Source organism: Pleurodeles waltl, chromosome 3_1, assembly GCF_031143425.1.
Source record: "Pleurodeles waltl isolate 20211129_DDA chromosome 3_1, aPleWal1.hap1.20221129, whole genome shotgun sequence".
NCBI classification, from domain to species: Eukaryota; Metazoa; Chordata; class Amphibia; order Caudata; family Salamandridae; genus Pleurodeles; species Pleurodeles waltl.
This window is the reverse complement of record NC_090440.1, coordinates 1,327,816,722-1,327,834,889: the sequence shown is the minus strand read 5'-3', so window position 1 is coordinate 1,327,834,889 and position 18,168 is coordinate 1,327,816,722. Positions and strand designations below refer to the sequence as shown.

The following is an 18,168-nucleotide window of genomic DNA, read 5'->3' as shown; positions in this document are numbered from 1 at the left end:
CTGATTTACTCCTGGAAAAAGCTACATGAAACGACCCCAAAGTCTTATTATTTTTATCAAACAATCAATATTTATTTACATTTTCGCGCCCTAGCATTAATGAAGTTCCCATAACTGTTTCCTTAAATGCTTAAATGCCTTTTGCTCAGTGGAAATTTGCTGTCATCATTTTTCTACATGTCACATATAATGACCCACATTTATAGTTTAGAACAACAGTTAAGGATGGCCTAATTTAGATAAACAAGATAACTGGCTTCCTGTGGCGGTGCTGTGCAGCAGTCTATGCAAAAAAACTGCAGGCCAATGATTCATGGAGTAGACCTTTGCTCCAGTCCCTTCCTGGCAGCCAGGACTAATAAATGTGCTTCCTGCACCAGCCAGCGTACTCTTTTCCATATTCCCGTTTCCACAGTCCAAAGTTTAACAAGCATCGGCAAAGCCAATAGGTCTACATATAATGTGCTAACGCAAGCAACATGACAGTCGGGAAAGAGCTAGCACAGAGGCTGGACAGGGCTATGTTGAGTAGCCCCTCAAGCAGTTCAAAGTCAGTACTTGAGGGGAGGAGGAATGATACCCCCTACTAGGCAATAGCATTAGGTGAGACTGGGCTGAGCGAATATGGGGATGGACACAGTCTCAAGTTAATGGCTGAAAGAGGCCGATTAAAGAAAGCCAGCAGTTGAAAAGGTCGACTTTACATCCCACTGTATTTTCACTGTTTGCAATACGTATGTTAGACAGCTGCACTGTAGAACCCCAGACCTTTAGGGATCATGCATTGGTACAATCAAAATGTGCAGTATCATGAAACCGAATTTAGGTAGTGTATGATATTGTGCCTGAGAACCCAATTTGTGCTCTTATTGTATGGTTGTGTTGCATTCATGTGTTAATCTGGATTGAAAATAAGAATGCCTTAGTATTCTGAGTTTTTATGATGATGAGCCAGCAATGAATGCTACAGACCTGATTGACTCACAGGAAAAAAAAGGTATGTCAGAGGCTTTAGGTCTAATTGTTTTATTATGAAACTTTGAGACAAATGTGGTGGGCCTAACTTATTTATTCTCAAAATCAGATGTTAAAGCCACTAGGCCTTGAAGAGTGGATGTTAATTTCACCATGTGGGGATATGCATTACTAGTTTCTATACGAAGCAAGAAAATTGGTGTTGGTTTCCCTCTGGTTTCACTCTCTGGCAAACCCTGTGGGTAGAAGACTTGCACTTTGATAAAAAAAAACTTGGGGCCCTCTTAGGAGGGGGGTAAATACTGGTTTGCCATCTGTAATTTTGAGTGTGTTTTTATCATTTTCTGATTTTATGCCTGAGGGTTGCCTTGTGGGAATGTTTTTGCAGAATTCAATAGGTCTGTGTAGGTTATGGAGACAGGGCAACAAAAAGGGCTGTAGGTCAGATTCATTCTACGGGAAAATTTACACCAGATTACATAGGCCTGATGTTTATTATAAAAAGTTAGGACAAAGTTAGTAATCGTGACCCCATTATTGTGTAAAGTGTTAAAACTAATAGGTTTTTAATGAGGGAACTGTCATTATACTATTGTAAGGACTAATATTTTGTTACATGGAATCTCACAGATTATTGTAATAGACAAGGATTTTAGTGTGAGTTAACACCGCTAACAACTGAAGATTTGCAACTGTATAACCCCTTTAGGTTCTTTTCAGAGAGAAAGCATTGTATATTCTTTTGACAACTATAATTTTGTATATATTTGTTTACTTTGAGCCGGATGGTTGTCAGCTTATATGCAAACCACAAGGTGTCATTTGCTTATGCAAACAACACAGTAATGAAGGCTATATAGGTTCACAGTATGTTACCCTTAAGTACCATTAGGGAGTGCCTCTGGTTCAGGGTATTTAGTAAGTGTCTAAACAAACTGTTACTAAGAATGGACGAAAGGGAGAGGTCCATGACATCTTCTGCCCCTTTATGCAGGATACGTTTTACTTTCCAAAGGCTCTGTGTGCACCTACCCCAGTATTATCTCACCCCACTAGAAAAGCACAGTTGGCCGTATGTCACTTACAATACTTGCAGATCGAAGTTCGGGTCTTGAATATTTGTGCTATTAGTAGTGTAACCGCTTAAAGTTACCTTCATTGTGAGCATTCATTACCATGGAAAAACATGGTTACCCAGGGTCTGCGTTCATCCAAGTCTGGTTTGAACAAATGCAAGCCAAATGCAGGAAGCAACCTTACCATTACCAGCCTCACCAAACCCTAAATACCTAACATCATGCATCAACTGACCTAAATACATCAATCACTTTCTGAATTGTGGAGCTGTGTTAGCCTGGCATTACCACAGTGCCTAAATGCTTTTATATTACAGCAAACTCATTCTCATTCACACAATTCCAACTAGCACATTGGACATGCTGTAAAAAAGATTTTAAAACTGTTCCACACCTCTTCTTGAGTTCAACCATTTTCAGAGTAGGGCTTCAAAAATAATGTCAAGATGTTTAAATAGGGAAGGGGCAACACAATGGGCAGAAATATAAATCCGACCTCTGTAAAGTAGATCCTTGTCCCACCAAAAGAATATGGACGTTCATGTTACAGACTCTCAGACATAGCGAGTAACTCTAACTCTTTCCTGGCTCAGATAATTTTTCTAGCCACATTCAAACAATCACAAGATTTGCTCTCATTTAAAAAAAAACAAAGGACACATTAGCTCCAGCCAGTGATAGCTATGTAGCCTAAATACCCTTCAACGTTATTGTCACGGAGAAGATAGCGACCTCCTGGTTGGAAGGATATATGTACAGAAAGCTGTCTTAGTGATTTTTATTGAGTCCATCCTAATTCAAATAAGTAGTCAAAACTTTAGTTTATTTAAAATAGCAGACAGCGATCTACGGCATGCGGCACTAGTATCCACCGGACATCGAACTGCCATGCTATCAAACCTCCCCACCTACAACATTCTTAGCATACCACACGCTTCCGGCCTAACAGACAGTTACCATAAACACGACATACACAATATGAATATCAACAAATATCGTAAACAAAAACACACACATTATGAAAATAAAGGAATACAAACTAACATTATCTAGCAAACATCAAGCACAACGTAATAAGCCACAAATTAGGCTATCAAGAAACTCATATAGTAGGCCTTGCACAATTAACAAATAAAATGGGAAATAGTGGCTTATATCTCCCCAGCCTTGTGTAGATTACAGTGGTTGTGATAGACGCTTTAAATAAAATTATGACAATAATCTGTAAAATATGGTAGTGGAATATTGTGGTCAAAATGTCATTGCATATAAATATTGTGTCCTAAACACCATTTTACAGAAATATCGCCCCTTTGATTGAAAAACAGAAAATGTACACACAACAAAAATATATATCTTGTATATAATATTTAAAACATGATATTTATGGCAGACCATATTTCTGTGTATACGATATTCTGAGATATAGTTGACCCATAACAGTATTTGGTGCCCCACTCTTTGTTATTTTAAAGATTGATTTCTCCTCCTGGTCTGGAAATAAACTTTATGCCGGCTTGTAAAAGCAGGCTACTACACAAGTGGGATTCTTCAGAGTAATGAAAGCCAAATTGATTAATGAACCTCCTATTGACCATTAAGTGATAGATAAGGTGTAAGTCTTTTGGCGGTAGGGCTAAGGTTGGGTACATGTCTTCATGTTTCTATTTAAAACATGTTAAAATGAAAACTAAATATGCACTTCGAGCCTAATGGAGCCAGCTGTCACATCCAGTCAAACAGAAGGGGTGGGTTAAAATTAGGGGTGGGTGAAGTATTCTGTTTCGCCTGCGGAACTGGCTGAATTTTGGTGACTCTGCATTACTCTTGTAACTAGGAGTTCCGGTCAAATTCTGACAATAGTTGTGCGGTGGAATTTTTTCTTGCTGGCGGCTCTAGAAAGCTAAATTGGCAAGCGAGATTTATCATCCCCTACCGCGATTTCTGGTCGCTAGGAGGACATCCGGTGAGATTTTTCTAACACAGGTGATCACGACTGTTCAAAGCCAGAAGGCTGCCGCTCAATTAGAAAATCTACTCAAGATGCAGTAAAATCAACTTCAGTAGCTGCACCCGCTGTGTGGTGCATAGTGCCATTGTGCTGCGTTTTCAGTGCAGAATGCGCTCCAGGCACTAAATCACAGCGTGAGCAGCGATGTGCGCATAATTCTGCTCATTGGAGGACCGCCGAGGAATCTCATGGAATTTTTATGTAACTACGCGGAATTCCGAGGAGACAAATTCTGCGAGCTTCACCCACCTTTAGTTAAAATAGCATAGACGATTGCCATTGGGGAAACAGTGGTTGAGTTAATATGACTGTCTTTAATTTAGTTGTTGCATTTTCAGTATATTCTCTTTGGCTTTTTCAATTGACCTACTTAATGTGATATCTCAGTACTACAGTTAGCCATTTGTTGAATGGTGTATCACTCTGCCACATGCCAGTTTCATCATTGTATAAAAAAAAGTGAATAGGGTTCCAGTGCGTTTTGGTTTAGGGAGTGATTTCAATGGCTCTGGTCAAATGGCTGTTTTTGTGTTGTCTTTGAAAATGTATAAGGTACAAGCTTAAAGAAGATGGGTAATCTGTTAATTTTCTTCACATTTTTAAATTGGGTACAAGAATACAGTTTTTCAGAACATTTGAAAAGAAAGACAATTTATCTCAATAAACCTGACTCATGACATCTCTCCGAGCATCAGATTCATTCGTTTTGTGCTTAGTAAAGGGAATACATACGAATAGCTTGCTGTGGCAGGAAATTGTACCAGTGAACTTCATTAAATAGGAAATGACAAATTGGCACTTCATTTATAATGAAGGTTGGGGGCAATTTAAATGTTGGTGGGTGAAGCTGAAAATGCTGATGAGGAAAGACGTTTAGACCCAATGAAGAATGATGTCATGTACTTGAAACATGGTACAGAGCATATATGAAAACTGCAATTGCTGCACTTCTCCACAGGGTTTTTCTTCACATCATAATTGAGAACTTACAAGAGTTTAAAATAGTGATTTTACTCATTAGCTTAATACAAGAAATGTATTAAACGTTAACATAGTATTGTTTTACTACTAGAAACTTAAAACAGCAAAAACATTCACTCTTCTGATAAAATGTAGGTAACCCGTACCTTCATCCAACCACAATATTAGTCAAAAAGAAAGTGCAAGAATATTACATGTTAAACATAAACTTTCCAATACACGACCTGGACCATATCACCTTTGCAAAAATGAAATGCTGTAGAGACAATCAAGGCTCTTACCTACATCTCTAAAAACATCATTGTGAGAAGGCCTTCTGACCTTTTGTGAGACTTTGGTGGTGGGTAATGATGATGATTAAATTTATTGAGCTACGATTACCCATAAGGATGTCCAGGTGCTAACTTATGGAGTAAGAGGACTAACAGGGGAAAGGAAGAATTACGATTTAAAGAGGTGAGTCTCAAGGGCTTTCCGAAAATCTGGGAAACTATATTGCAAGCAAAAGAAAACAGAGGAAACAGAGGAATCAGAGAGCGAATTCCAGTACTTGGGGGCTAGGTATGAGAAGGTGAGTCCTCTGCATCTGGAGCGACAGATCTTGAAGATCATCGAAAGGTGCGACTCGGCAGAACAGAGGGAAGAGGAAGGGTGCTTGATGAATTATGCCTACATAAAATGTGTTGGATTTATATTACTAGCAATTTGTCTCATCTTCTTTAGTGTTGTAGCATCAGGAAGATGCACATTCCAGTAATTTAAAAGAGGATGGCCTGCATGAATATCTAGTTCTACCGATTTCCCTTTGAAGCACATGAGGCCAATTGACAGAGAAAGGCATTTCTTGAAAAACATATTTGGGGGGTCTACCTCTGTTTGCAGCCAATGCAAATACGAGATTCAAGAGATAATCAAAGTTTGTGGACTGTGGGTACCACCTGCAGATTTGGAACATCAGCTGTCAATGGTGGTTAGTTGGTCAAGTGGAAAGAAGGGATTGTGGTTTGCTGCAGGTGCGGTAACTTCAATGCACAGGTCAACAAGGAAGCGTTTCTAGAATGTGTTAAGTGTTCACTTTCTTTAAGTCTATGTATCTATCTACAGTGCTAAGGGATGACGGTATTAGATATGTATTTTGGTGGCTGTTGCAGCAAGACAATTTACAGCAGATTTGTGCTTTGTTGAGACAGTCCAGACATGTTTTGTCCATGAGGTGTTTTACACAGTTTGCTAGTGGATGGTGATGGGTCTAAACTGCAATGCTAAGAATTGGTTGTTAGAAAAGAAACGTGATGTCAAAGATCACAGCCAGCCTTTAGGCTTGGTTGCTGATCCATGTCTCTTCTTCCAAAAGTCTATTAGAGAAATATGTTGGTGCGTTTCTGGGGAGGAATTAGAGCCTCTAACTGGGGACTGACAAGTGCTCATGAGTCAGTGATTATGATACATGGAGTGTTGAAGCCTGGGATTCATATTTTGATTGGAAGTCATTGGAAGGCATCTGTTACAGATGAGTTCCGGGCATTCATGTTGCAATGGATACACGGATGTTGAGATTGCTGTGGACAATAGTTACAGGTGGATTTACATTCACTGAAAAGGAGGAAAAGAAGTACGTAAGGAGGATGCTCTATACCTTGTGTTTTAGAGGAGCAGTGCTTGTCGTTCATGCATTACAAGTCATTGTGGAGGGATTCGAACTGGAGTTGCTCTGGTCCTGAGATACTTGCCTAAGTAAATACGCTGTGTGGTAGATGTGAGAGATCTACATAGTCAACTGAGTCTGCTGGCGCCTATGTTGATGCGGAGGACAATTGATGCACTGTTGCATATAAGGGAATAGGTGCTTGATATGCATAACAGAGGAAGCAATAGAAGTCCCACGGTAACAGCACAATTGAAGTGGGGATGAACAACATAAATACACCTCTGTTGGTGGGACACATTTAGGAAAAAAGACAACAGTCCACTTTCCTTTCATTTACAGTTTCAATTTCGCATAAGAAGGGTACTATTTATTTTGGTTTATTATGTTTTACTATCTTGTAGGGTCAGACTAAAATGCAATGTGGTCATATGGGACAAGTTTGTGGGAGTTGGGGGGGTCACATGCTTTCACTGCACCATCTCGTCTACCTACTGTCCTTCTAGCTATGGAGGCTGTGATAGGTTGTCTAGCTTTTTGCCACAGGACCCCAGTAGGTGTTCTCTGTTTCTGCCTTTTTCTTCTAGAGCATCACATGTAAAATTAGGGAAGGTGGAACAAAGCCTTAGGCTGGCAAAGTCTTGCAAATTCATGCATACTGCATCAGAGAAGCAAGGTGAGGTGTTGTAACTTTACACAACTTCAAATTAAGCGAAATCACTCTGCCCGGCTGGTCCACTACAAGACAGTATTTTGTATACCAAGATGTTGTGTGGGTTAGGTATGCTGGAGAAGCAAATCTGTGCCCTCCCTATAGTAACCCCTTCCACATGCCGGGTTTGCAGTGCGTGTTGAGGGGAGGGATGCATGAAAGCCTTTGCCTGTCTAGGGGTTGCTCTGTTCTGGGTGAGAAAGGGCTGGAATGAACCAGGCAGCTCCAGACCACTTGGTTCTGGGTAGGGAGTGGAGTGGTGACTGTTGTAGTCCTGGTGGAAATACCATTGGTGACAGGCCAGAGGGAACAGTTTAAGACAGGTGCAGCCAGCGGCTGCCACCGGGCAGGGACAGTTAGCTCTACTTTCAAATGTAAATGCAATGCTGTTCTCCACTGGCAATCATGTTGCTTGTTGGAGTGGAATCTGAATAGAAAATGTGTGTCATAAACTACAAATGATACTTTGAAATGTTACTTCACCCTTCTCAACAACGTGAATGGGCCTGAATGAAGAAAAAAACATTCTACGAGGAATTTTGTGAGAATCTTAGATGTCGTGACAATCAGTGTTAGCAATAGTTTTCTGTATGTTTAGGGAAAGCATTATTTTTTAGGAATATTGAGAGCATTGAGAGCATTAGGAATGGAAATGATATCAAGTTAAAACACCTCCTATGACTCCGTAGGACTTCTATCATCATAAGCTCATGGTGTGCCTAAAGTTATGTGGGTGCAGTGCCACTCCAAGTGAGAGACTGTACTTCTGGATTCCATCAACACGAGAAGCTACGTGAACGCACATACAGTACTGATTTTGACAGTACTAGTGTAGGTAGTGTAGGCTGGCAGGATATCTGCCGCAGAAAGAAGGGAAAGAGAAGTTGTGAGAAGGCTATGCCAGTGGGTATGTCAACACCATCCAGTGACATTCATTTCCCAAATCAGAGTGATATTTTCTTTGACCTGCTCTTAGCACGTGGCAGTCTTTTTGCTTATTTAGGCCACCTGGGATCCACTGCAGTTTCTGTATTATGTGGCCACTTTGTTTTGGCCTGAGCTCAAACATGAAATACCAAAATATCTCCAGGAGGGTTGGAACAATGGCAGATTTTCAGGAAAGCAAAATCTATATAAATGAATTCCATTTAGATGTCTTCTTTTGAAAAATACTCATGCAAATATTCTGAAAATCGAGCATGGGTCACACCCTTCTGGACCTGCCTTGGACACCAATGCTCTAGAACCAATCTTATAAATGCTTATTCCTGGACAGAATCTGCTTTCTGGTTACAATAACCATGCACTCTCAATTCACACCATGATCTAAAACAGAATAAGGGGTAAAATAGTGCACAACATGAAATGGAGAAGGAGGGGGTAGAGGTTAAAGCATTCAATGCATAATCCTTTGTAGAATTAAGGCTGGATTTCAACCATCTCACATGGGGGCATTTTCTCCAACATAGTCTTCTGAGAGAAAAAAAGCTTTGAGTCTCCTTCTGGCTGGACACACAGTCCTATGTAGAAACCCTCAGCGGTACACAGCCCTCTCTGAGTGCAAAGCCACCCTGAAGGCTGTTTGGAGTTCACATCATCCCCAGAATTGCCTCGGAGTTCTTTTTTTAACATATTTTTTCTGCCCACAGCATTCCAATGGGTCCTCAGTGACAGCAGTATGCCGCAATGCCCACAACTGAGGAAAGCAAATTAGCTCACAACACTTTCTGTTCCAATGTTATTGCACGTGTCCAATAAATACATTCCTTATTTAGTTTCAAAGGGAAAGCAGACCAACATGTTTTCTCAGATTTGCCACCTGTCTGGTATGGAGGTGTCTGGACCACTAAATGTGAAGCATATGTGACAAATGGAGGCGACAACACCTCAAGAACAAAGGTTCGGAAGAATTTTGTGGCATGTGGACTAAGTCAAGGATAGACGCAGCTAAGGCACTTAAACCACTGGGTAAACTTGCTGGTTGAACTAGAGTCGCATGGGAAGACAATACAAATACAATATGTCATCTTGTAAGGGTCATTCTTTTATTTTTGCTAATAGTGTGCACGATTAAGGTTTGTCCTGTGGAGTGCTGTAAAGTTTAGTAACTTGGCACTAATAAACAGTATGAAGTTTGTGAATTTTGCATATTTTCACCTGTTGGTGAAGTTTCCTACGAAAAAAGTTTTTAGCTTTTGTAGGACAATATTACTTCAAAGTTTCTGTTGGAGAATTCATCAGCTACATTTAAAATGTGCTCTGTTTTTTTCTTACAAAGCACGGGTTTCAACCCTTTTTCAAACTTTGTGACATTCTTACACAACCTATGCTTTAAAAAAAAACTCCAGGAAGCTAGCCGAAGGAAACCGACAGGTGAAACAGAGAGGCACCTCCCCTAATCTTTGGTCGAGGTTGGTCATACTTCAAATTTTAGAAAATGTGCTATGTTGGTTCTTTATCGAATTTTGATCAACGTTTGTTGCAAGAGATTTCTTGAAAAGAAAAGGGTTTGCAAGAGAGTGTTCCCCCCAAAAGTTTTTTAAAGACTTTTTTGCTGAGTACTTTCCCTCAAACCTAATTTTAGTAAATGTGTTCTCCCATTTTTGGTTTTCTTTTACATTTCATAATGTTTACAGATTTCAGGAAGATTGCAAAGTTTAAAAAGCTTCAGTAAGTTGCAGCAGAACACCATATGTATTTTGGCACGCCCCTAGTTAAAACTGCACATGAAAGACCACAAAAATAATTCCCTTTGCCTCTGCGACATCACATCTCCAAGAATACAGCCAGGGTGAACTCTGTGGTGAAAACTGCAAGATATAAAAAATGTAAAATCCACTTGCAGCTCTAATTTCCATTCAATAATCCAATGGTGCACTTTAATTTTCAAGTCTCAGCGTATTGCATCAAGTATGCATAGGCAATGACGAAAGAGATTTCACTGTTGATGTTTTTCTCCAATAAGTGCAAACTGTGGTGCCAAACAAAAAGTACCCATCAGGACTTCCATGTATAGTGGGGTACAGTACAATGATGGTTTCCTTTTCCTACGGGGGGAGGTGACATTTGCATTCAATTAGGCATCTTAGTCAATGCAACAGTTTTGAGTAATGCCTTGTGTAAGTGTTGGCCAAGAGGAAGCTGAGTCTTGCTTAAAGAACATCCATAAACTAGACCAGAAGTAAGGCAAGTTCCTTCCTTTTCCTGAATACTAAGCAAACTAGTAATGCAAGTGGTGCCGGGGGGGGACTAAAACAAACATTAATACTAGTATCTCTTTTGCAAAAAATGAAATTCTTGACTCCAAAAATATTGTATTTTTGTGATCAAAAGAGAAGAGTGGACAGACATTTAGGGGCATTGTCAAAAAATCAGTAGCATGACCACGAAACATTATGTTTCCAACATTTTATGGCACCTTTTTGCTTCAGTGCATTCAGAAGAATACAGTAAAGTATATTTATTCTTTAGTGGCTCTCCATCCATTACGTAAAATGGCAATAGAGGTGAATGTCGCCCGCCATGCCCTGCTATTTGCCTTCATTCTTTGGTACTTTTAAATAAGTACCACAATACTTTTACACAGCCAACTCTACATGTGTAAACCTCCTGGTATATAAAATGGCTTCTGAGATAATTAAGGCCCTCAAGGCAAGCAGACCCACATGCAAAAATTACCCCCTGATTCCAAGTTCTCAAGACTCACCTGAGGAATCAGGGTTATTGCCTTTGCTTTCCGTTCCTCTTTCTGACCCGTCTTCCCTCGGGATGTTGCACCACGTATAAACTGATAAAATGTACACAGGGAATACTTGCGGGTAAAGAATGGATTGGAATGGAGATATATTTATAAAGTGCTCTGTTGACCCAAAAAGGCATAGTGGCGCTACAAAAATTTCAGACTATGGGCAAAGCATAGATCACATTACCTAGCCACTGATTCGCACATAGAAATGTAGTTAAAGCTTCCTAAAAGACACATAGAAACTTGTAGATATAATGCCAGGAAGACGACTTACCACAAACAACTATATCAACTACAAGCAATTCAGAACACAGGTGTCTGGTATATTCTCAGCCTAAGAAGATATCACATGTCTCTACAACAGACTTCTTTTATTTTACTGGCCACATGTCGCCCGTAACTAATAAAGATAGAAAATTAAAAGGTCACTTATGATTACAGCCCCATTTCAACCACGACACAAATAGGCTTTTATATGGTAGCCACAACGTTTATAGGATCAGCCTGGATTTATATTCAGTGCTGGGTGGACAGTGGCCTCTCAGCGCTAAGTGATTTAAATTCTTGTTTCTTAAAAAGTGTGGCGTCAGTAAACCCTGATTAATTTGCCAAATCTAGAGCTTTGAGAAATGTGCACTTCCTAAAGCAGAATTTTGTCATTATGAAATAGTCAGATGTTCTGAAACAAGGGTGCTCCAGATTCAGGTTTTGAGAAACTACAGCGATGAGACCACCTCACCACCTACCCGGACACCTTCATCTCGCTTCCCTTTCCCCAGCTGAGCTAGCATTAATAAAGAGTGTTTGCATTTACTAGCAAATCGCATCATTAATTATTATAGCTCTCAGACTGCTAATAAACAATGTACTATTAGAACGCTAGCAGTGATACAATGTAAATTGGCCTGCAAACTTTTATCTGCAAGTTGACCCTCTGATAACCAGCTATGAAGACGGCACATAGTTTGCATCCGGTTTGAAAAGCTAGTAGCCAATGGGTTGTAAGTTTAAAAAGCAGACTTTGTTGGCCAACATGGAAGAGCCGTTTACCTCACCTCCACCAAACGTGTTCCTTGCTTCTGTGCAATCTCTGTAGTTCCTAAAGACAAAGGGGCTTCCTTCAGCTCAATATTTGGCCTCTAGCTTCTCTGCAAGCTTGCAGACTTCTGAGGACTTCAGGAACAAAGCAGTGATACCAGGAACATCTTGCTTTTGAACCATGCACAAGTCCAGTAGGTGGTCACCTGTTTCCGTTTGCGGGCCCTGCGCGGAGAGCTTCAATAATTCTGCCGCGAGTTTGCACAAATGTGGGAGTGTGTGCGCCATGACTTTTTTTGAGTGAGGATCGGATCCATATCTCAGTCAATGTCACTCCATACTTCCCCGCACCACTGCACGCTGCCGTCGCATCTTTGTCTCAAAGAACCTCGACAGTCGGGAGAGAAGTTTAAATACACAGTTAAATATTTGTGTACACAAAAAAATGTTGTCTATGCCCTTGGATCGTCTGTCACTTCCGGTGACTTTAAAAAAATCTGACGTTTGGAATTCCTCGCCATGGATACAGTGCAATTATCAACCACGCTTAAGCGTTGCGTATGTACCACTGATCACCACACTGTGGGAAACTCTTATCTGAGATCTTTACAGCGCCGTAAATGACATCCGCCCTCTGAGAAGTTCAAAAATAAAACGGAATGATGGTCGCCAAATGCAAGTCTCCTAAGAAGGTATATAGAGAAAATGTAAACTGCTGCCAAAGAAGAGACCTGCAGAGCAGACCGTTCCCACGAACAATTCTCGCATCAAGTAGTGGGAAAGCCCCCTTCAACCACCCCTAACCCCCCCAGGCGTGTAAACTTACAGACCACTGGGCTCCTGTTTACTTACAGAGCTTATCTTCCATCTACAAATGTACACAGTTTAGTCCACTGATGTAAATCGCTGGCCAATAAAATGCTCGTCCACGCAAGCTTGTCCAGAATCTCCAGCAATAAAAAAACGTTCTGCGTGCCGGCAAAAAGTGCCATTTATTTCAGGGGACGCGCTATCCAGGAGGATAGCGCGTTCCCTCTTATGGTTAGGTTGCAGACTTGGCACCCGGGACGCTTTACTTTCGGTCCGAGCTTGTTCGCTAGGACAATTTATTTGTGTGATTTTTGACAGATCATCTAACAGCCCTGTGCCTCAATTACCCAAACTAGTAAAAACGTGAGCGACTCGAGTGACAGTGTGCTACACCAGAAAGTTCTTCCAGCCATCTACGTACCTGACTCATGAGATTGTGCTGGGTTTTGCAGGCCTCACTATACTAACCATAAACAAAAATTAAGCTTTAGGTAAGACTATTTATTTGTTAACGTAATTATAATTGGTATAATTTGTATGTATGTACAGTGGGCAATACACATGATGAAAAGCAGCGGATTGTCAGCTGGCACAGAATTAAATCTATTTATATGTCACGTGGCTGCGTACTTCCGGCTTACTTGTACTCGGGTGCAGGGCCGGGAGAGATCTGCATTGCTCTCTCAGCTGAAGATAAAGGGCTCTTCTTAATAGGATGTTTTATGCCCTTGTCCCTTTAATTGAATACACATAGTCCAAGGACTTAGAATCAACAAGGGAGAACTGTTTAATGTGGGGGAACTGCGAGGAGAGCAGGCAGCTGCTGTTAACCCCCATCATTGCTGCGGGCAGAATGAAAGCATGTTGAGATTGCTGGATTTTGTTCAAGTAAACAAGCAGGGGATTTTTGCCCCAGTCTGTTTATACAGGGGAGGTGCAGATTCTGACACATTCTTTGCTCACACACAAGAGCTTTCTTTTTGATGCATCGGGTTAAAACACGCACCAAACACGATCGAGGGAATAGCAAAGACACACTCCAACGTCCCCCCGCCCCACCCACCTCTCAAACCTTTTGGAAAATGGAAAAAGAACCGTAGTTTGGCACAGCACTAACTGTGCGCGCCACAGGGCGGAGTGCCCGCAAGGTGGTCGCCACAAACCACAACACCACAGGTCTGAGGTAAACAAACGCCCTGTTTTCACAGCAGCAGCGGGCAGGCGCAGAAATATTCGGCATTCTTGCGGAGACCGGTTTACCTGTGCCGAGCCTGTTCTGCATGTGGGGAGGTGACCGGCCCCACGTCACCGGAAGCCAAATATTTCACATAGCAAGGAGGACTCCGGTGCCAGCAATTTCCTGTAGGACTTTAAAAAAAAAAAAAAAAAAGCCGAGTCCTTCTCGGACAGTTCTTTAAAAAAATCCAAGAAATTGGGAGGGGTCGTTTGAAAGGCGTTTATTTTGTATCTGAAGTAACAAAAGAATGCACAGTGCTGAGCAAGCGGAATTAAACTCTGCGTCTGTCAATGAAACAGCACAAAACATCACCACCACGAAGAGATGGCACCGGGATTAACCAACACAGATCTTTAATCCAGATCGCTCAGAGAAAAGGAAAAAATGAAAGCTTGATTATTTTCACCAGTCCCGCTTATAAACCATCATAATGTCACTGCACCATCCATCAGAGTTAAAGCTGCTTATGGAGCTGCCAGGCCATCTCAGTACAGTACATGCAGTTGCTAGTAGCAACAGGGCACACAGCCGTGCCGCTTCCCACTGTAAAACATGCGCAAGGAGGGGGCTACCCACGCCCCCTCCTACTCACCCGGATTACTTCTCTTTTTTTTTTGCTCTGAGTTTCCGTCCAAAGCACGCCTGACTTTCCAAGGACAACAAACGTAGACAGCCAGGGGACTGGCACTTTAGTAGAAACCGTACAGCAGCACGGCCCGGGGGAAGCCCTTCCACTCCGGCTCTGAGAGGAGGAAGGCACAGCCCGGCATCAGGGCCAGAAGCCAGTCCCTGTTCTGAGCTGTGCCAGTCCAGAGCAGTCCACAGTACAGCAACAGCGCCCGGAGGCACCGCTTCAGTGCACCGTGCCAGTCCTGGGCTGAGGCGGGTACAGGGCAGCAGAAGGGCCCGACAAATCCAGTAACGAAGCAAAGGGTGCCAAGCAAGGAAAACAGACCTTTTGTGACTGCTGTTCGGACAGTAAAATACAGGATTGTCGCTGTGTCCCGGTGCAACTGCAGCTGCTGCACCAGTGGTAGCCACGCTCCCGAGCAAACCCCGGCAGCGCACTTCGCACAGCTGAATGGTTATAACCCCCCCCCACACACACACACACCCCACGCCCCACTAGGAGCTCAAAGCAACCCCCTCCTGTGCATTTAGCGCGGCTGTCAAGAAATGCCCCTTGCAGCCCAGAGGCATCCCCTTCACGAGCAAGTATTGCTAATTCGAATATCTGGCCAGCCTTCCATACACATCTTACTACTAATCACAATTCCCTTTAGTCCAGTGCATTTCAGTATAATAGCTTAAGCAAGCCACATGACAAGTCACATAACTAGAAAACGTTTATCACAACTTGGGAAGGCTGGAAGTACTATCCGTGGCAGTCCTGCGCCAAGGTGGGCTCCGTTCAGCAGCAGCTCGGTATACGCTGAGGAGGGTGCAGTCCAGTTGGAGACGCGAGGGCATAGGCATATCTCCCTCTGTACACTACAACAACCCTGGGTCTGTATAGGGCAAATTACAACAGGGGCGATGGGCACACTTCCTGACCCCGGTGCCAGCAATAGTAGTGGTGAAAATGCAACAACAGAGCTACCAGTCCTCTCCATACCCACCACTTGCCGTCCATACTTATGGGATCGGCAGGGCACAGCCTAGCATCAGAGGTCACTGCTAGTCCTAGGCTAACCAGGGTGGCATGCAGCAGCAGGGCCGAGAGTCACCCTTCCTAACCTGTCCCCCTGCTAGGCTAGAGCTGTGGCACCCCACACGTGACAGCCATAGGTGCCGCAGGAGGCAGCACTAAACAGAGCCACTTCTACAAAAAATAGTGCGTGTTTGAGGTTTGACGGAGGAGAAGCATACAGTATGTCCACTCCCCCCCCCCTAAAAGGCTGAACAGAACGCAATAGTGCAAAGCGGCTGAGGGATCACCCTCCCCGTGCCAGTCCTAGCCCAGCAGCAATCGCGTCCCCTGTGCCAGCTCACATCTGACACTTCCTCACCCGGACGATGCATAATCCAGCTGCTGCTGGGTCCCCTCACTAATCAGGAAGTCTCATGCGAACTAGTGTGGCTGGATAGGGGGTGAAGCAGTGTAACAATCCTTAACAGCAATGAAAACTTCTATACACCCTCAACATTACCCTGGCAAAGTAAAAATCTCCACAGGAACACACTAAAAACAAACACATAATGTGCTGAAAGCCCCACACACCACCTTGCGGTTGGTTTACTTCAGAAAGAAGTGCGGGGTGAGTACAGCAATCCAAACAACATGGGATACGACAAACACACACACGTTAATTGCAAATCAATATATGTGTCCCAAACAGAGGGACCTGTGCGTTGGAAATAAATAGGTAGCGCAGCACCCTCAGCTAGCAGCCTGACATCATACCAAAGACACAAACTGAAGTACACAGCAAGTTCATGAAATAGTCCCAGCGTGGTGGCTCGCGGCTGGACAGCGTGACGCAGTGCAACTCGCATGCAGACACTGTGGAGCTTCCCTGGGAAGGAGAGGAAACGCGCAGACCAAGCTGCTTACCTGCTCCGTGGAGAAACATGGTCAGGACGGCGGGGAGTTCACACATCCCGATACCACAACATAGTAATCCCAGAGTGGAACGAGCGTCGCGAAGGGAGCAGGGGGCAGAGTTGATAAAGTTTCCAGGCAGAGAGCTGGGCCCGGCCAGCAGCAAGCCACAGAGAGCAGCAGCGGCGGCCCCAGCAGGCTGAGCTTCACACCCCCTCCCCGCCCCCTCTCCCGGCTTCTCCTTTCGCTTTGTTGTGTGCCTCGCTGCTCCTCTCAGGCTCCGGGACGTTGAACATGTGTTCGGGGAGGGCCGCTGGCTCGGGAGGTGGCACTTTCCTCAGCGGGGAGGGCGCTGCTGCCCGGGCTCTGTGTGCGATCCTGCAAAACGGGGCCTATTAATTCCCCCAGCCCTAAAGAAACTGCTTAGGATCGGCTGTCAAATCCAGCCCATCTGCTGCAATCATAATCAGTCTCAACTGAATGGCTCTGACAAATCTGAGCCTGCAGCAGCCCGGGTTAGGAGCGCCAGTGTGAGAGGAGGGAGGCGGGGTGGAGGGAGCAGGGCAGGCCGAGCAGCTCCATTGTCTGCTGTGAGCTGGGTGACTGATAGGGAAGGCACTGCCTGGGAGCAGGGCCTGCCTCCTGCCCTTGCTGTTCAGAGGAGGGCCAGCCCTCGCTCATTCACGTCAACGGAGAGTAGGGGAGACACTGACGCGTCCCTCCGCGGTGTCAGAGAGTTCAGCCCCTCAACACCCTTCACACTCATTGCCAGGGCAGGCAGTGGCTGTAGGTCCAGCCTTCTGTTCTTTATGTAGCAGCGAGTGGCCTGTGTCACCAGCTCTCTCTCCAGTACCCACGAGGAGAGGAGAGCCTGACTTGAAGCTTACCCCTGCAGAGACAGCCCATGTCACTCACCACACAGACACCACCATACTACAGCCAAAGTGCATGAAGCTAGCAGGATGTAACCTGTTCACCTCAAATAAATTGTACCACACAGTTTATGTTGGAAGTATGATCTTTGTTGCAGGTATAGTAAACACAATTTTGGGGAGTATTATGACAGAATATCATGACCAAAAATGTAATCTGCCAGAAAAAGTGTGTTCTTAATAACAGTTATCAAAGATAGGGTCCCAGTCGGAGTTTATTTGCTATAAATAGTTCATGTGGGGTGATGTTTTTGTAAACGATATCTCTGTCAAACGATATTTTGGTCACAATATCGTGATACCATACAGTTTGGTTAAATCTGCAGGCATAGCGGGTACTGATGGGATGACCTAAACTGACTGTCCATCTGACCTGATAACATCCACCAAGTATTACTTAGCCTCTGGTGTTTTCTGTCCGGGCCATATAATCCAGACAAATCTGGTTCCCACACAACACCGAA

General features: G+C 43.5%; 1 protein-coding gene across 3 annotated transcripts in view; it reads right to left on the bottom strand.

The window, feature by feature from the left end:
• NCKAP5 (NCK associated protein 5) overlaps positions 1–17,387 on the bottom strand; it is a 671,283-nt gene extending 653,896 nt beyond the window's left edge. For 2 of the 3 annotated variants that reach the window (XR_011201523.1, XM_069224677.1), the window contains exon 1: positions 16,785–17,387. The gene's annotated coding sequence lies outside the window, so the exon portion shown is untranslated. Of the gene's footprint in view, positions 1–14,253; positions 14,314–16,784 lie in introns of those variants that run through there. The other variant, XM_069224678.1, reaches the window with a different exon arrangement.
• Positions 17,388–18,168: the final 781 nt, after the last annotated feature.